The sequence below is a fragment of the Podarcis liolepis genome, assembly GCF_965112155.1.
Source record: "Podarcis liolepis genome assembly, chromosome: Z".
In the NCBI taxonomy this organism is placed as follows: Eukaryota; Metazoa; Chordata; class Lepidosauria; order Squamata; family Lacertidae; genus Podarcis; species Podarcis liolepis.
Genome location: NC_139570.1, coordinates 899070 through 915671, shown reverse-complemented (window position 1 = coordinate 915671; position 16602 = coordinate 899070). Strand labels below are relative to the sequence as shown.

Sequence of the window (16602 nt, the reverse complement as noted above, 5' to 3'; positions counted from 1 at the left end):
GAAGAAGAAGAAGAAGAAGAAGAAGAAGAAGAAGAAGAAGAAGAAGAAGAGTGTCCCGTAAGGGCCAGAAGCAGTTATTGCCGTGTCTTTTTCAGTGGGAAAGATTGTCCAACATCTGGGAACCCAGGGTCAAGAAAGGCTGTTCTCAAGTTTTCATTTCAGCACTGCGATGAGTTTTCTAGGAATAGACTGCCATCATGTGGCAGAAAGGAAAGAGACCTTGAAGGGAAAATGCACTTGTAAGGCATCTTTCATTATTTTAAACAATGGTTTGACTTAAACTTTTACATCTTCCTTCCAATTCCCAGTTCAGAAGTTTGCTATTTAAAATGGAATAGATTTTATATTTATTTCCCTCTGTTTATTTATTTATTTATACATATACACACATATTCAAATACTGTAGGTATTATAAACAAAACACATTCTTCAACTTTAACATTACAAATTACATACAGTGGTACCTCGGGTTACATACGCTTCAGGTTACATACACTTCAGGTTATAGACTCTGCTAACCCAGAAATAGTGCTTCAGGTTGAGAACTTTGCTTCAGGATGAGAATAGAAATTGTGCTCCGGTGGCACGGCGGCAGCAGGAGGCCCCATTAGCTAAAGTGGTGCTTCAGGTTAAGAAGTTTCAGGTTAAGAACGGACCTCCAGAACGAATTAAGTACTTAACCCGAGGTACCACTGTATTCACACTAGTCAAGTACTTGTACACATTTCCCTTTTCACATATTCCCTTGTGACTTCCCTCCCCCCTGTGCATGGCATCTTTAATTCTATTTTATAATATTACCATTGTGTTTATATTTATTATCAAGCACATTCAAAATTCCTTCTTTCATTTCATAAATCTCATCTTTCTGAGATGAATCTATGCTTATCAATAAATTACTGTTGGAACATCTTTGTGTCATGTAGTCATCAACACATTTCCATTTCTTTCTAAGATTCTGGTTGGATTGTATTGATTATTGCTGTCATTTTTGCCAATTCAAAAAATTCAAGTTGCCAATCTATCACTGAGGGTATTTATTCACACTTCAAATTTCTAGCAACCAATAATCTAGCGGCAGCTGTAGCATACAAAAAGATTCTAATTTTATCTTTTGGACTGTCATTTGAGACTATCCCTAAGAGAAACACTTCTGGTTTCTTACCAAAATTTAAACATTTTTTTCAATTCCTCATATATGTTATTCCAGAATATTTTTATTTTGGTACAATCCCACCACAGGTGGTAGAGTGATTCTTCTGATACTTTACATCTCCAACACAAATTTGACGGCAATTTATAAACTTTTGCTAATTTAACGAGTCATGTACCACCTGTAACACATCTTCATATATTCTTTAATAGTGTAACAGGCGGTAAAATTGGTAGGTTTTCTCAAAATTTTCCCATTTGTCTAGCCAAATCGTGTAACCAAAATCCTGTCCCCATTTAATCATGACTTCTTTAATCTACTCATCTTTTAATTCCCATTCAAGTAATGTTATACATTTTTGATAGATTCTTCTTAGAACTATTCAGAAATTCTGACTGAAATTTGGACTCATGCAGAGATGAATTTATCATTAAGTTTGTAATATTGTAACCAGCTGGTACAATACTGTTTAAGTTCTTCATAAGGTTTCAGCTTTAGCTGTCCCTTGTTCTTCTTTTAGGTCTTTATAAGTAACTCCAATTTTTCCCCATGTTTTTCTTTTTAACTGAAATCATTTCAAGTGGTGCTGCCCACCAAGGGGTCTTTGGTTCTAATAAACTATACTTCCTCCAAATTTTTATTGAGTTCCCAATTACATATATGATTCATAATCATTTGTCTTGTACCTTTGTCTTGTTATCTAAATGGCAGGCATGCCACCCATGTCTATTGTTGTCCCTCTAGATCTAATATATCAGTATTGTCCAATGAAATCCATTCTTTGATCCAGCAGAAGCAAGAGGCCTTGTAGTAGATTTTCAAATCTGGGAGTCTGAATCCCCCCCCCCCCTTCTATTAATAAGTTACTTATATTTGGTACGAGGTCTCTCATTTCTGTTTTAGTGTGTTTTTTATCCTATTGTTTTAAATGCCCTGGTGCTTCTTTAGGAGGAAAGTGAGAAATTAAAAATAAAATACTTTAAAATGTTTACTTCTATCAGTTAATGAAAGCATATCCTATTGGCAGGTGGGTGCTTACACAAACAGGACACACAATGACCAGTCATTGCAACTGCCATTCTGCTTGGGCATTTTCTTTACTGCTAAGCTGCTGTTTAAAGCAGAGCTTTCCAAACTGTGATGCAACGCTGTGTGCAGGTATGTTGCACAATCGCTCCCTTTGCTTCGCTAGTAAAACTGAATTACGGTGTTGCAAAATGATGAATGTCTAAAAAGTGTGTCACCAAAATGAAAAAGGTGGCAAAGGTGCAAGCAGAGCTGTGCATCCTGTGAACCTCTTGAGAGACCTGTGGGTATCGGGGGAGCTATACAAATTGAATGATTAAATGGTTGGCAAGCAGCCAAACAATTGCAGCTGCCAGTTAACACAACAGATTTAAAAATGCAGGACATTTCGAATTCAAAGAATTTACTTGCACCTTCTCCAAAACTGGTAAACTTCTGCTAGATCAGTGAAAGGAATTATGCCACCATTGCAAAGTCCTCTGCGAGGTTTATCACATCTTGGCACCTTCATTTTTAATCTTCCAGTGGCTTGAGATGGCAACCTCCACAAGGAATAGTCCTGAAACGGTAGAATGCACTGTGCCACCTAGGAAGAACATCACCCTTGTCAGGAAACTAGAACCTTTATTAGGACCAACGAGAATATGTGGTAATATAGTATATGCCCCAATAGCCTCCATATGAAAAGATGTAAAAGAAAAAAGAATGTGTCTGCCTTCAGCAAGCCTGATAGAGGGTGGACCCCCAGTTCTCCTCTTCCAGGTCGGATTCTGGAAGCATGCTTTTCCTCTGAGAACATTGGTTACTTTCTATGCATGTCTAAAGCCAAAGGAAATGTCTCTGCATAAGCCTGTGTGATTTATAGGCAAGTGGTTCCCCAGCAGCCCAAGCTGTAATGGCAGAGTAAACCCATCTCAAACATCAGTGCTGTAGTTGCTAAAGAAATCCACTAGTCAAGCAAGCTTTCAGATTCTGTAGAACTCTTCAGCAGCCTGCCTATGATGACTGCACTGAAAAAGCATCATGCAGCAGCAAGTCTCAAGCAGCACAGGCTGACTGTTCTTTTCAACACCTTCACTTCTGCTGGACATCAATGCAGTGCTCTTGTTCCAAGAACACTCCCAACTCCTATCAGCCCCTGCAACCAGGGCCAGCGGCCAGGAAGAATGGATACACTGGAGCCTAAAAATCTTAAGGGCACCAGGTTGCATAAAGCCGTTGGGAGGTTTTCTTTCTTTCTGTGCAGCTCTCCTCTTGAGGGGGTTTTGATTTCTAAAAATATCAGCATTTCAGAACACATGCAGCCACCAACTACATGGAATCAAAGACGTCAGCAGGAGAAAGTTTCTGTTGCCTCCATCCCTCATTCAACATCACCTATTCTGGGAGAATGGAACGCTTTAGGGATGGCGCCCTTTGGTTTGGTAAGCTACCCCCTGCTTCAAAGTTACTGATTTGCTCGGACTGAAGAGGCACAAGATCCCAGCTCAAATTCAACAGGCAGAAACCATTTTTTTTAATCTCCACTTTATTTTTTGCAACAAATAACCACATGCAGCAATCTTACAAATTCATTTCTGATATTTCAGCAGCAGCACAGCCATTGCTGCAATTTGTTATTTTTTTATTGGATTTATACCCCACCTTTTCCTCCAAGAACCTCAAGGTGGCATACAAGGTCTTCCCCCTTCCTCACCTAATCCCCCCAACAAACCTTGAAGGTAGGTTAGAATGAGAGGTGGTGACTGGCCCTAGGATACATCCACTGGTGGGTTTCATGGTTGAAGGGATCTGAATCCAGGTCTCCCAGATCCTAGCCGGGATCCCCAACCGCTACATCCCACTGGCTGTCAAACACCTTCAGGCCTCTCTCCCCAAGGACAGCCCTCAACTCCTCTTCCCCCTTCCAGCCTAGAGAAGACTAGAGAACACCAAAGGTCCTGCGGTTTACAGATGGATACCGTGCAATTTTCGTCCTGCTAGTCTAATCAAAATTGCATCGTAATCCACCCGACAACAGCAGAACACGGGCTCCCGGTCCTCTCCTCCCTCTTACCCTTCTGCTCCCGAAGAATTTCTCTCCCTCTCCACAGGCCGGGACAAGTGCAATACTGTCCAGAGAACCCACAAGTAATGCAACAAATCCCAACCCAGGGAGAAGCCAGTTTTCTAAAGCTGCCTTTGAAAGCAAAGCGAGAATAAAGAGGACAGAGGGAAAAGCCTGTCCCGTCTCTTCCCTCCCAGCCCTGGGGGGACGGAGCTCCTCTCTGCTCACACCACCACCGTCAGTTTTGCATGGATTTGCACAGCAATGGACACCAAGCTGGGATGCAAACCTGCAAAACGGACTGTAGATCAGCAGTCTTCTCAGGCGCTACTCCGCCCCCCACCAGCCCCAACGTGGCGTTTGGTGTCCAACAGTACTGTAAGTGCCCATATTACAGTAGATCTGGATGCACAACTACCTGCACTATGAGCACTTTGCCACTGCTAAGACAAAGCAGAGATTGCTGGAATCCTTCGGGAAAGCATTTTGGATAGGGAGGCTCGCAGGTGACTCTACTAGTCTTCTCAGCTAAGGCTTTATTTAGACAAACTTACCCAGACATGCAGACATGTATTTTTATCTGGTGTTTCACTTATCACATAATTTTTTTAGTACAGTGGTGCTGTTGTTTAGTTGTTTAGTCGTGTCCGACTCTTTGTGACCCCCTAGACCAGAGCACGCCAGGCACTCCTGTCTTCCACTGCCTCCCGCAGCTTGGTCACTCATGCTGGTAGCTTCGAGAACACCGTCCAACCATCTCGTCCTGTCGTCCCCTTCTCCTACAGCGGTACCTTGGGCTAAGTACTTAATTCGTTCTGGAGGTCCATTCTTAAGCTGAAACTGTTCTTAACCTGAAGCACCACTTTAACTAATGGGGCCTCCTGCTGCCACTGCACGATTTCTGTTCTCATCCTGAAGCAAAGTTCTTAACCTGAGGTACTATTTCTGGGTTAGTGGAGTCTGTAACCTGAAGCGTATGTAACCCGAGGTACCACTGTAGCTGTTTTAACTGTTTTTATTGAAAATTTTATGACATTGGGGTTTTTTGTAATTCACTTCCAAGGTTTTTGGGTTGTTGTTTTTTACAAGGGAGTAAATTTTATGAACAGGAAAAAATCACCAGACAGGGCTGGGAAGGACCAGGTCTGAGACTGAGGAAAGCCTGTTACTCAATGCAGACCATGGTGAGCTGGGTGGGCCTTTTGCCTGACTTGGTGAAAAGGTCTTCCTGTGTTCCCAAGATGCCAAGGCACTTTTAAAAGCTAGTGTGGAACATGGAAGCCTATCTGCCTGAGCACTGTGGCAAACAGGATGCTAGATGAGCACTGAGCCCTAAACCTGAGAACACAAGAGTGACTTCTGGAACAGGCCAATGGCTCGTCCAGCCCAGCCCATGGGAAGCCCTCCCCCCTCCCATGGTTTCCAGCCAAGAAGCCTTGCTGCCTCCAGCCCTCTCCTCCCTCCACAGATTTATCCAAGCCTCTTTCAAAGCCATCCATGGGGGTGGCCATCCCTGCCTCCTGCCGGGGGGGGGGGTAACTACGCACTGTGTGAATCAGACTTCTATGTATCCTGAATCTTTCAACACTCAGGTTCATTGCCTACCTGTGAGTTCTACTCTCAAGAGCTCTCGTGCTTGTCAATTAGTATCAGTAAGCCTTCTAAATCAATTTTGGGAGACCTGTGGCCCTCTAAATGTTGACAGGCTCTAAGCTCCCTTATGCCTCACCCAGTGTAGCCAGTAACAGGGATAATGGGAATTGTGGTACAGGAAAATCACAGGTTTCCCTATCCCTGTCCTAAATGGGCAGTGATGTGTTTTAAGTCCTCACCCTATGCATCTTGAAATGAACCAAAGGTTTTTTTTAAGAGTGGAGAAAGCACACTGTAGTTATTTTTGCTTTCCCCCATATGAATTATGGAAAGAGTTTTGCAGACTTGAATTTAAACACCCTAAACCACGGACCTGTTTCAGCTTTATATGGGATATGTTTGTGAATTCTGCCAGGCAATATTACTGTTTCCATTCTCATATGTCCACGTATTTGAAGGCCACAGCTCAGCAGCAGAGCACCTGACTTGCATGCAGAAGGCTCTGGGTTCGATCCCCAAGGGCAACTCCAGATGGGGCTGGGACAGACTCCCTGCCTGAAACCCCAGAGAGCCGTTGCTGCCAGTCAGTGTAGAGAATGCTGAGCTAGATGGACCAATGGACTGGGGCAGCATTAAGGTAGCATCCTACGTTACAAGGCAAGGTTTTGCAACAATTAAACGGCATATAAATTTCATTAAATAAAATATCAAGTGAAAGGGGCAAAATTGTTTCGATTCAGAGTTGGGTGACATACACTGCAACACCAAAAATGACTTTTGCTATCCCACTGGAAATTAGACTGAATTATTGCAATGCACTGCATGTGGGTTCTATGTGGGGCTTCAGCTGGTGCAGATGACATGAACATGCTTCCACCAAGGTGGCATGGCGCCAAGGTTAAAAGATCTGGCACTGGTCACTGAGCCAAGCCCACTGTCCTCATGTCAATGAAGAGCCAAGCCTTCGGTGTTGTGGGTTCAAAGTTATGGCACATCCTCCCACAAGAAGTTAAGCAGGCACCACCCCTGAGTTTCACACACCTGGTCAGAATTGTTTTGTTTCAGGAGACTTTTGATCCCTAAATGGTTCTCAGGTGTTTTATGTTTATTTATTTTTAAACAGATTTTAAATTCATTAAGTTTAAAATTTTGGAGGTTTAATTGGTTTTAAATTTTGTATATTGTGCAACTTATTGCTGTAAACCAATTTAAATTTAAATTGGAATATGAATCTTTAAATAAACGAAACAGCATTTGTTGTATCAGAAAGTGCAGGTGGTATCCAAATACCATCAACTTTTCATACTCCTGAGAAGCACACCAGATTTAAAAAATAAAAATGCACACCCAATAGAATTTAGGCAAGCGGGTGAAGAGTCTGAGTTACTGCAAAACTCCCAAGGGGCTGAAGCAGCTCAGATATAAAAGGTCTGCGATACCAAGTTCCCAGTTTATTGCATAAAACCATGCAAAACATCACACAAAAATACAAACATAAATAAAAGAATGCTTTTTTAAAAAAAATCAGCCCTCCATAACCATTTCAGAGGCGAACAATAAAAAGGGAGAGCTCATGGTGGTGCTGTGGTTAGAGTTTTGGACTAACCTTCACTCAGCCATCAAGCTGACTGGGTGACCCAGGGCTGGTCACGGTCGCTCAGCCTAACCTCCCTCACAGAGTTCTTGTGAGGACAAAATGAAGAGAGCCACGTGCACCACCTTCAGCTCCTAGGAGGAAAGGTGGGGTAGGAATACAGTCAATCTACAGAAGCCAGAGAAACCAAACAGGGTCCAGGACGCAGTTTGCAAGTTAAGGTGCATTTCTACGGGATATGTGGATAGGAGCAATTACTGCTTACAGTTTCTATTAGGCAGTTGTTGTTCTGCAAGAAAACTGAGAACGTGGTGCATATCGGGTAGGGGGCAGATGTAGTTTCGAACCCAGCAGGTTGGAGTGCCAAAGGTTCCCCACTCCACTCTTTTCCATAACCTTTCATTCAGCATTCAGAATTCACCAGGCACATTTTCCACCTGGCTATTGGCCACTTGCAACCAAGTGAAGATGACTGGGCACCAGAATGGCACCTGCCATCTCCACCATGCCCGGGGATCCTTGGGTTTTCCCTGTTTTCACACACTAATACCCCATCCTGTAAAATTCTACCCATACTATTTTATCTGCACAATCAGCATGAATTTCAGGAACCAAGCAGTTGAAAAATACGACTTTCAAGCTGACTGGCCCCAAAATGGCAACTAGGCATTCCGTTTTGGAGAGTGTAACCGTGGTTTAAGGAGCCATTTGGCACCTGGCTTATATACCCGAGTTTCTAACAGTGCTTCCACTGGTGGAGTAATGCTGCACTCCCACATTTTCTGCAAGGTTGACTTAAAGGCTTCTGGTTGTGCACAAGGCATTCTGAAAGACGGCAGCTGTCTTCCTGTCCCTGTGACTTCAGTCAAGACTCACTGCCAGCCGCGTGTGCCAGAAGGCGCATCCAGGGCAGTAGATTCTAAGCTATTCCACTCACTGCACTAGATGCACCTTAACACAAACAGCCTTAGAGTATCCCCAGGCAGATGGAAAGGGAAAGAGGGCCAGCCTGCTCCTCCACCTGAGCAAGGGGGGGCAGCCATCACACAGACTGCCACAGTGATGCTGAAGTGCAAAAACTGCAGTAGGTGATGAAATACTACCTGCACTATAAGCACTTTTGCACCACTGGCGGCTCGTGCAGAATGCAGAAGACTCAGAAACTTCCTTGCTGCAAAATTCTTCTGCAAACACTGATAAAACTGGCATCCGTTGGTTGTCCGAAGGGCCATTGCTGCTCTATTCCAGGGAATAACTGTTGGGATCTTTTTAATAAAAAAAAGGGAGGGTGAGAGAAGAGAGAAAAACAGAACTAAGTTAGCACTAACTTGCACTAAGAAAAAAAATGCCCAATAAACTCTCAAAGACCCTCTCCCCCACCCAAATACTAATTTTCAGTAAAAGGGAAATTTGCAAGAAATTGGTTGCAAGCAGTTTATCAAGGGTCTGAGCTCAGTACAGTAGTAGCTCAGATTACAGACGCTTCAGGTTACAGACTCCGCTAACCCAGAAATAGTACCTCAGGTTAAGAACTTTGCTTCAGGATGAGAACAGAAATCATGCTCCAGCGGCGCGGCAGCAGCGGGAGGCCCCATTAGCTAAAGTGGTGCTTCAGGTTAAGAACAGTTTCAGGTTAAGGACAGACCTCTGGAACAAATTATGTACATAACCAGAGGTACCACTGTATCAACAGGCAGCCCATTACACTTTGACTGACCTTCTCCTCTCTATCAGCAACTGATCTTCGAGTGCAACTGGTCCTGCAGCAGACGACCCCTTGCTGTTTTTTTAACAACTGTTACCAGGAGAAAAATATAGGGTGGTAGCTCAAGGTTTCCAGTTGAGTTGTTATTTATACATTTCACAGGAGATAAATCAGGTTTACAAATCATTCTGGAACCCTGAATGTTGCTTTAGGCTAGGATTCAAATCCCCACTCCTGCATGAAACTCACTGTGACCAGGTCCTATCTGCAACAATCCCATGAAACTGCCCTGTGCAACTGAGTTCCTAATCAGAGTCTCCTTCTCCTGACCCATTTTTCATTGTCTATAACAGCTTCTAATGGGTAGCAACAGTTGTAAGCTTGTGCCTTCCTTAGGGGCAAATGGCAGGTACTGATATTATATTATAATCATTTAACTGGCAATCGTGTCATTAAGCTGTGACAAAATGCAAACACGCTTTGTCTTGGAACATGCCCATTTATAGTTAGATGTTTCTTTGCAAATACAACTAGATGAAAGCTTCCACTTTCATTGTAAGTTTAGTACAAGCCCAATGTCTTTTGTTCAAGGCTTCACAGGACCTTTTCCAGCCTTTATTCCAAGTTACGCCTACGCTCTCCAAGGCTTAGCTTCACCATCTTCTTAAGAGAAGTGGGAGTCAAGGAAAAGAAGAAATTCAGAATTATTCTGCACTACATTTTAGCTATATAGCATCACTGCACACTTCTAATATTTTCCCTACAACATGGAGATACGGAATTGCTTCTTCTGAAAAGATTATAAAGTTTCTTGCATACATTAATTAAAGATGATGCCAAAGACCAAGCCAGCTCTCAGATCCAAAACACCAACCTCAGGTCAATCCTGCAGGTTCTGCTTAGAGAATATGAAGTCTACAGATCAATGAAGGGGTGTCGCATTTTAGGGAGATTATAAACCCAATCACAAACTCCTCTTCACCGCACAAGTAGCATCCTGCCCTCTTAATGCTGCTGAATTTGTTCTTTTTAATATTGACAAAGTGCATATTTCCGGCAAAAGCTCAATCCTTTGAAAAGGCTGCCTGAATTAATCAAGCAAGATTCATAATTGTACACCCTACTAAGGTTAATTGAGCTGCGTTTCTGGGCTTCCTTCAAAGATTCGCATAACGAATCAACAGAAAACCTAAACGAAAAATACATCAACTCTGCCTTCTTTCCTCCCCCCGCCCCCCCCAATCAAACTGCAATAAAGAAATAAAAAGCTTTTGCAGCTTTCAAAAATGTTGAAGCTTCACGATCTGAGTAGTTAAGGAAAATGTGAGGGGAAGGGAATTAAAAGGTCGGGCAACCTGCCCCTTTGCAGCCCCCTCCGCATCTGGCCAGGTCCTTAAACGAAGCGGACAGGGGCAGATTCATTAGGAGGGGCTCTCACCGCTAGTTCCTGGGAGATCTTGGAAACAGTATTTCGAGGGGTGCGGGGGCATCCGTAGCCCTTTCCTCCAAAGCCCACCACGTGCAAACGGGGACGGAGGGCAAGCTGAAGCGCGCGCCCGGGCTTGCGCCCCTCGTGCTGCGATTAAAGAGAAAGGGGCCGCAGAGGCATTGTGGGAAAGGGAGCTCGCTATTCAAAGTGCCAAAAACGCGCCAAGCCCGGCCTCCCCCGCCTCGACAGCCCGCAGCTCACTCGCGCGAACCCACGCGGGCTAAGAGGCTGCGAAACCCACCAACCGCCCGCGCGACTGAGCTCAGGAGAGTCCCCCTCGCACCCCCCCCGCCCCTGCAGCCAAACCCCGCCGATCCTCGCTGCAAACTTCCACTGCGCGTTCCTTTCCTCGGCCCCCCCCCCAGCCGAAAAATGAAAGGCCACGCCATGCACGAGCTCCCTCTGACTCTGAAGAGGTGACGGGCGCATCGCATTGCCCCCAGGAAGGCTCGATCTCGCTCCTGCCGCCCTGCAAACTCCGAAGCGCGCAATGCTAAAATAAATAATTATAAACTTCCTCGGGGACTGTCGCTGTATAGCGTTTGGCTTTCGTTATATATATATATATATGCATATGCATATACTTTTGCAAAAGTTTCCCGCCGCCGATCCCTGCCTGCCTTCCTTCCGCAGGGCTTTGCAACTCCCGCCCCTGACCCAAAGCCGGAGCGAGAGAAAGGAGGGCGCCTCCGCGGCCAGGGGCCCCTTTGTCTCCATGCCTGGGCTGCAGACGCGGGCGGCAGCGTCGGTGCGCCAGCCCAGCTCTCCTCCTCCCTCCCCCCGCCTTCCCAAAAAAGTTTGCGCACCCTTTGCGCTGTTACCCCACAGGCGAGATGCTCGGGGCGGCGGAACGACGAAGACACCGGGTGCGCGGCTGCCTCCCCTGCGTGCGCGGTGCGTGCGCGGTGGCTGCAACCTGGGATCCTCGCGTCCCGGGCGCACCGCTTCCTTCGCCTCCAGCGCGTGGTGCTGCGAGCCTACCAGGGAACTACAAGCCCCGGCATACCTCGCGGGCAAAGCACATGCGCGGCAGGGCAGACGCTCTTCTTGCTCCCCCTCCCCCCCGAGAAAGAGGGGAAACCTCCCTTCCCACCCACCCTCCGACCCCCGCCATGTGCACGAGCAACAATGCGCCTTTTAAGAGATGCAAGGAAATAACGTTTTTAAATGAATATTTTTTGTTGGGGCGGGTGGGAACCTGCAGAAGGAAGCGATGCGCCCCTCGGACGCGTGCACGCGCAAAACCAATTTAACACCCCTCACTCTCCTCCCATCTAGCCGGGCTCCTCTTTTTTTATTTTTAGGGAAGGATCCCAGGACAAAGGGAAGGATTTTGCAAAGGATGGAAGGGGCGCTGGGAGGATCTCGCGCCCTCACCCTGCGCAAAGAAAGGCAGCGCCTGCATTGTTGCTGCGCTTGCTGGAGATCCGGAGACGGCAGCCATGAGCGTCATGCGAGTTTTGCAAAAGTGGTATCTGCCGCCGCCCCCCCCCCCCCGGACCTTGGGCGGCTGCATTCGTAAGAACGGACTTTGCAAAGAAAAGCACGATCCCGCGCCCCCCAAAGTCAGCAGATCCACGCGCAAAATGTGTGCACGCGCTCACTCCCACTCCTACAGGTGGCTTTTCACACGAAAGAGGCGGCCTTTGCAAAAGGCTGGATTTTGCAGCCGCTTTTGCACAGATTTGCAGGGAGGAAGCTGCAAAGTACGTGGAAGCGCCAGAGATCAAAGGAAGGAAGGCGCTTTAAAATCAAAGGTGCGCGCGCGCTTTGCACCACCGCCCCGCTTGTTCTGCTGGAACGACCAAGAGAGGAAGATAAACACGTTACCTTTGAGTCCTGGTGCAAAAGGCTGCTATTAAAAAAAAGGAGATTTACGAAAGTGGCGCGAAGACAATGTCATGTGACCACCACCCGAGGCGTCCCCTTTTGCCAGACAGCCAAATGAAGAAGAGGGGGAGGAGCACATCCGCTCCCCACGCAATTAGCATAATTAATTGTGTCCTGCAGTTGAGCCCACTTGGCCAATAGGAGCCCAAGGAAATCCAGCCCCGTCCGCGCATCTGGGAGGAAAAACAACTTTTTTATTTGGCGGCACATCGTTCTGTGCAATGATATAAGCATTCTGCAAAGTTTTCAGCAGTTTCATTCACAACCTTGTGGCCGAAGAGAGATTTGAAACCACGTCTCCCTCGTGTATTATTATTATTATTATTATTATTATTATTATTATTATTATTATTATTATTATTATTATTACATTTTTAAAAACTTAGTTTTTGATGCTCCTTCCCAAGGTAAAAATGTAAAGCCATCTTCATTTAAAATTCTCTAACTGGATATTTTAATAAGGCTGTAATCATAAACTTACTAAGTTGTGCCAAACATTTTGTCATCTTTATGATTACAGTACAGACTTATTAAAATCTCCAGTTAGAGGATTCTAAATGAAGATAGCTTTACATTTACTGCTTAATATGTAAATGAAAATAAATGTATATACAGCATTTAAAACCAAGAATACAAAGAAATACGTCCGAAAGAACAGAACGGAACATTCCCATCAACGGAACATTCAGTTTAATATCAATAGACAATAAAACAGAAGCGTGTAGTGAACCCTGTAAGCCCGGGGATGCCTGTTTAAATAGATGGGTCTGTAGGAGTTGTTTAAAGCTTTTCAGTTTCTGCCTCGTGAACAGAGTGTGTTCCAGAAGGAGGGTGTTCCAGACTGGATGAGACCCCAGCAAAAGCTGTGCAGTGCCTCTGAATAAACACACTTGGGATTGAACTGTTAGTGCTTTTCGTTCCTTAGACGTCCCTCTCCTTTTATGCCAATATAATTTTAAAGTAGGGATTGATTGATTGATTGATTGATTGATTGATGATGATGATTACCATTTTGCAAACACCTCTCCTTGTCAGAAGGGATTGATACACATAGTGGACTGATCCACTCTGCAGCCCCAAGTCGGTCTGCATTTATTTTCTATTTCGATGTATTTATTTGGGAAGCTTTGCATATCAGATAATCAAACAGCTCTCTAAGTGGTGCACATGATAAAACTGTAGATGAGGCACAGCTAAAATCCACAGAATCAATTGCTAAAAAGCAAATATACATTAAATAATGGTCATTTAAATAGAGCTAAAATTAGTAAAACTAAATTAGTAAAACTAAATTATTATTATTATTATTATTATTATTATTATTATTATTATTATTATTATTATTAATTAGATTTATTTACTGCCCTTCATCACAACATCTCACGATATAGATAGATAAATTATATGTCCGGACAGGCTTACTGAAATAAGAAGCTTAAGCAACAGAGGGAGGGGTCTTATGCCAAGTGTCAATAGGCAGAGGGAGAATGTACATCCTCATAGCAACTTTGGGCTGCGAGAGAGTAGCTGGCGCAGGGCTCACCCAGTGAAGCTTATGTATGAGTGGGGATTTGAACCCAGATCTCCCCACCCCATGTCCAACACTTGAACCACTACCCCACAGGGACACAGGGGCTGTGCACATAACGAGGACGGCAGTAGTAGACTCTCTTACAAATTGGTTAGCCATTAAAGTGCTACAAGACTATTTGTTGTTCTTAATAAAGGAGCAATTCAATGTCACCTCCACCTCAATTGCCTGAGTCCTCAGCACCTTTCGCCACATTTCATGGAGTTTCACAAAGATCTACAGTAACCATATTCAGAATGTACACCACTGGTGTCCAGATCGATTTTTATGCTAGACACAGATTATTCTCCTTCACATGTTTTATGTTTTGTTTCATTTTTAATATACTGCATAGCACTCAGAAAATATTTGCATTTGCAGTCTGTAAATTATAATAAATACATTTGTTTTGGGTTTTTAAAATTCTCTTATTCACACTGAAATAAAAAAATTACAACATATTAAAAAAAAGGAGGATTAGATTATTTCAGGGAATGGAGATCTCTACAGAACAAAAGGTAGCCTCTCCCTCCACATTCTCTACCCTTCTCCCCCCCCCCCCAAGAACGATGTGTTCAAAACAGCTACAGCCCGAAAAAAGCACGTGATCCCCTCCTGTTCTTCTTTTTTAACCAACCCTGTGGTCAAGCTGAGGCTAAAAGCTAAGAGCTTGTGACCCCCCAGTCTCTCTCCCCTCCCTCCTCCCAGGCCACTACTGCCCTGAGCTCCAAAACGAAAGGGAAAACTTAGTGATGGTTGTCTTTTAAAAAAATTGTTAGGTGAACAATGTTTAGCTTTTGCTCTCTCCCTCTTCTGCAGTGCAATCCTATATACATGTACTCAAAAATACCGGTAACTCTCACCAAGTTCAGTGTGAATTCCTCCCAAGCTAGGGCATGGAGGAGCACAGCCTTAGACAACCGCGCACCAGAGGGAAGAAAGGGGCCTTGTTTAACCAAAATGTGGAGTCTGTGGAGTCTTTGGGGTATTGCTGGTGTTCCCCTCCAGTTTCCAGTGCTAAACTGTGTGAACATTTTCTTTCCAATCTACGTCTTTGCTTCTAATTACCCACAGTGCTTTCAATAAATGCATTTCAGGGGTTCAAATTATTTTTCTCATCTCACTGTATCAGGAACTACCTGAGAAACAGTAAATACCTAGGAAAGTGGAAGCAAGGAGGTCACAACTACCTATTCTCTTTAGATCAAAAGTTTTTTTAAAGATCCCATTCACCCTTTTTCCTGAGAGAGACTTCTAACCCTGATTCAGATCACAGGATCTGAAGAAGGAATGCCAGCTCAGTCAACAACATGAGAAGCATATTTATACAGAAATTTGTGTGCATAATTTGCAGCTGATCTTAAATGTGCATTGGCAGGCATTGAGAGAGGATTAGATGCAAGCAGTACATATATACATGGTGTATACAGTATTCTACGATTAACAAACCTCCCATTTGATTCTGAAATAAAATTAAGTGCCTCTCCTAACCTCAACTATTGGCAACTTAGATTCAAACAACAGCAAAGGGGGGGAGTCAGTCCCCATGGAAACCAGCAAGCTTTGTTTGTTACACAAGAAGAAATTAGCTTTTGTACAACTGTTATTTACTACAGTTTATTTACAGTTCACTACTGTTATTTACTACAGTTAATTTCTCTTTTTACAGTCTAGAGGGCCAACTTAATTTATATTTTAAGGGAGAGCCTTCTGCAGTTCTATTATAGTTGTTGTTTTGGCCAGAGTGCATATCTGAGATTAAGAAAACAGTCATCAAATGCAGCAGATTCCACAGATGAGGTGGGAAGAGGCTATTTTGTCACTGGATACATTTGCAAAAACGATCTGAGTCCTGAAACAATTTGAGCAGACATGTTCCTTTGTGTTGCTCAGAGTGTGGTGTTAGATTTCTCACAGCTAGATGAAATGTTTACTTGCTGCTTTATACACACACCCAAAGATCTATGTGTCCTTATTAAGTGAAGTAAATCATTTAGGGAGCCCACAGCCCCAAAATGGAGAAGAATTTTAAACACTGAAATTGAAAACTGTATTTTTTAAGTTATTTTTATTCATGGCAATTTGTCAATTTTTGAGAAAATCAGCATTGTGGAGAGCAAATGGAAACAAGCAGTGTATTTGCTACAGTGGGTGTTTTAAGAATGTGCAGTAGCAAACAGCAAACTACATTAGAAGTTAGGTGTAGTTATTTACCTGATTAAATAGTTAATTCGGTTTTTAAAAAGATAACACCCGCTAAAATATTTCTCAGAAAGATGTACATCCCAGGAAAAAAAATATTTGTCCCCTGTACAAACTATCTGAAGATATTTTAGAACAATGCTCTGCACGTTTCAAGAGATAAATTTTCTGGCTGCATTTAAATATATATTAAAACAGTTTATGCAATACAACTTAGGAATCAATTAAGCATTTGTTTATGTCAATTTAATAAAGACAGCATGTGTATTTCTGTAACTTTATCTGCTTCCCAGACCCTTTTGGCTTCTAGTTCAGCATATCATCCTTTGGGTT

The 16602-nt window shown here is 43.8% G+C and overlaps 1 long non-coding RNA gene across 1 annotated transcript; it reads right to left on the bottom strand.

Annotated features, from left to right (window-relative positions):
- Positions 1-339: 339 nt before the first annotated feature.
- Positions 340-11577, bottom strand: LOC310698697. The gene is made up of 3 exons (XR_014521707.1): positions 11414-11577; positions 8517-8678; positions 340-7547 (listed from the first exon to the last, which is right to left on the bottom strand). It is a non-coding gene; the product is annotated as an uncharacterized lncRNA (long non-coding RNA).
- Positions 11578-16602: the final 5025 nt, after the last annotated feature.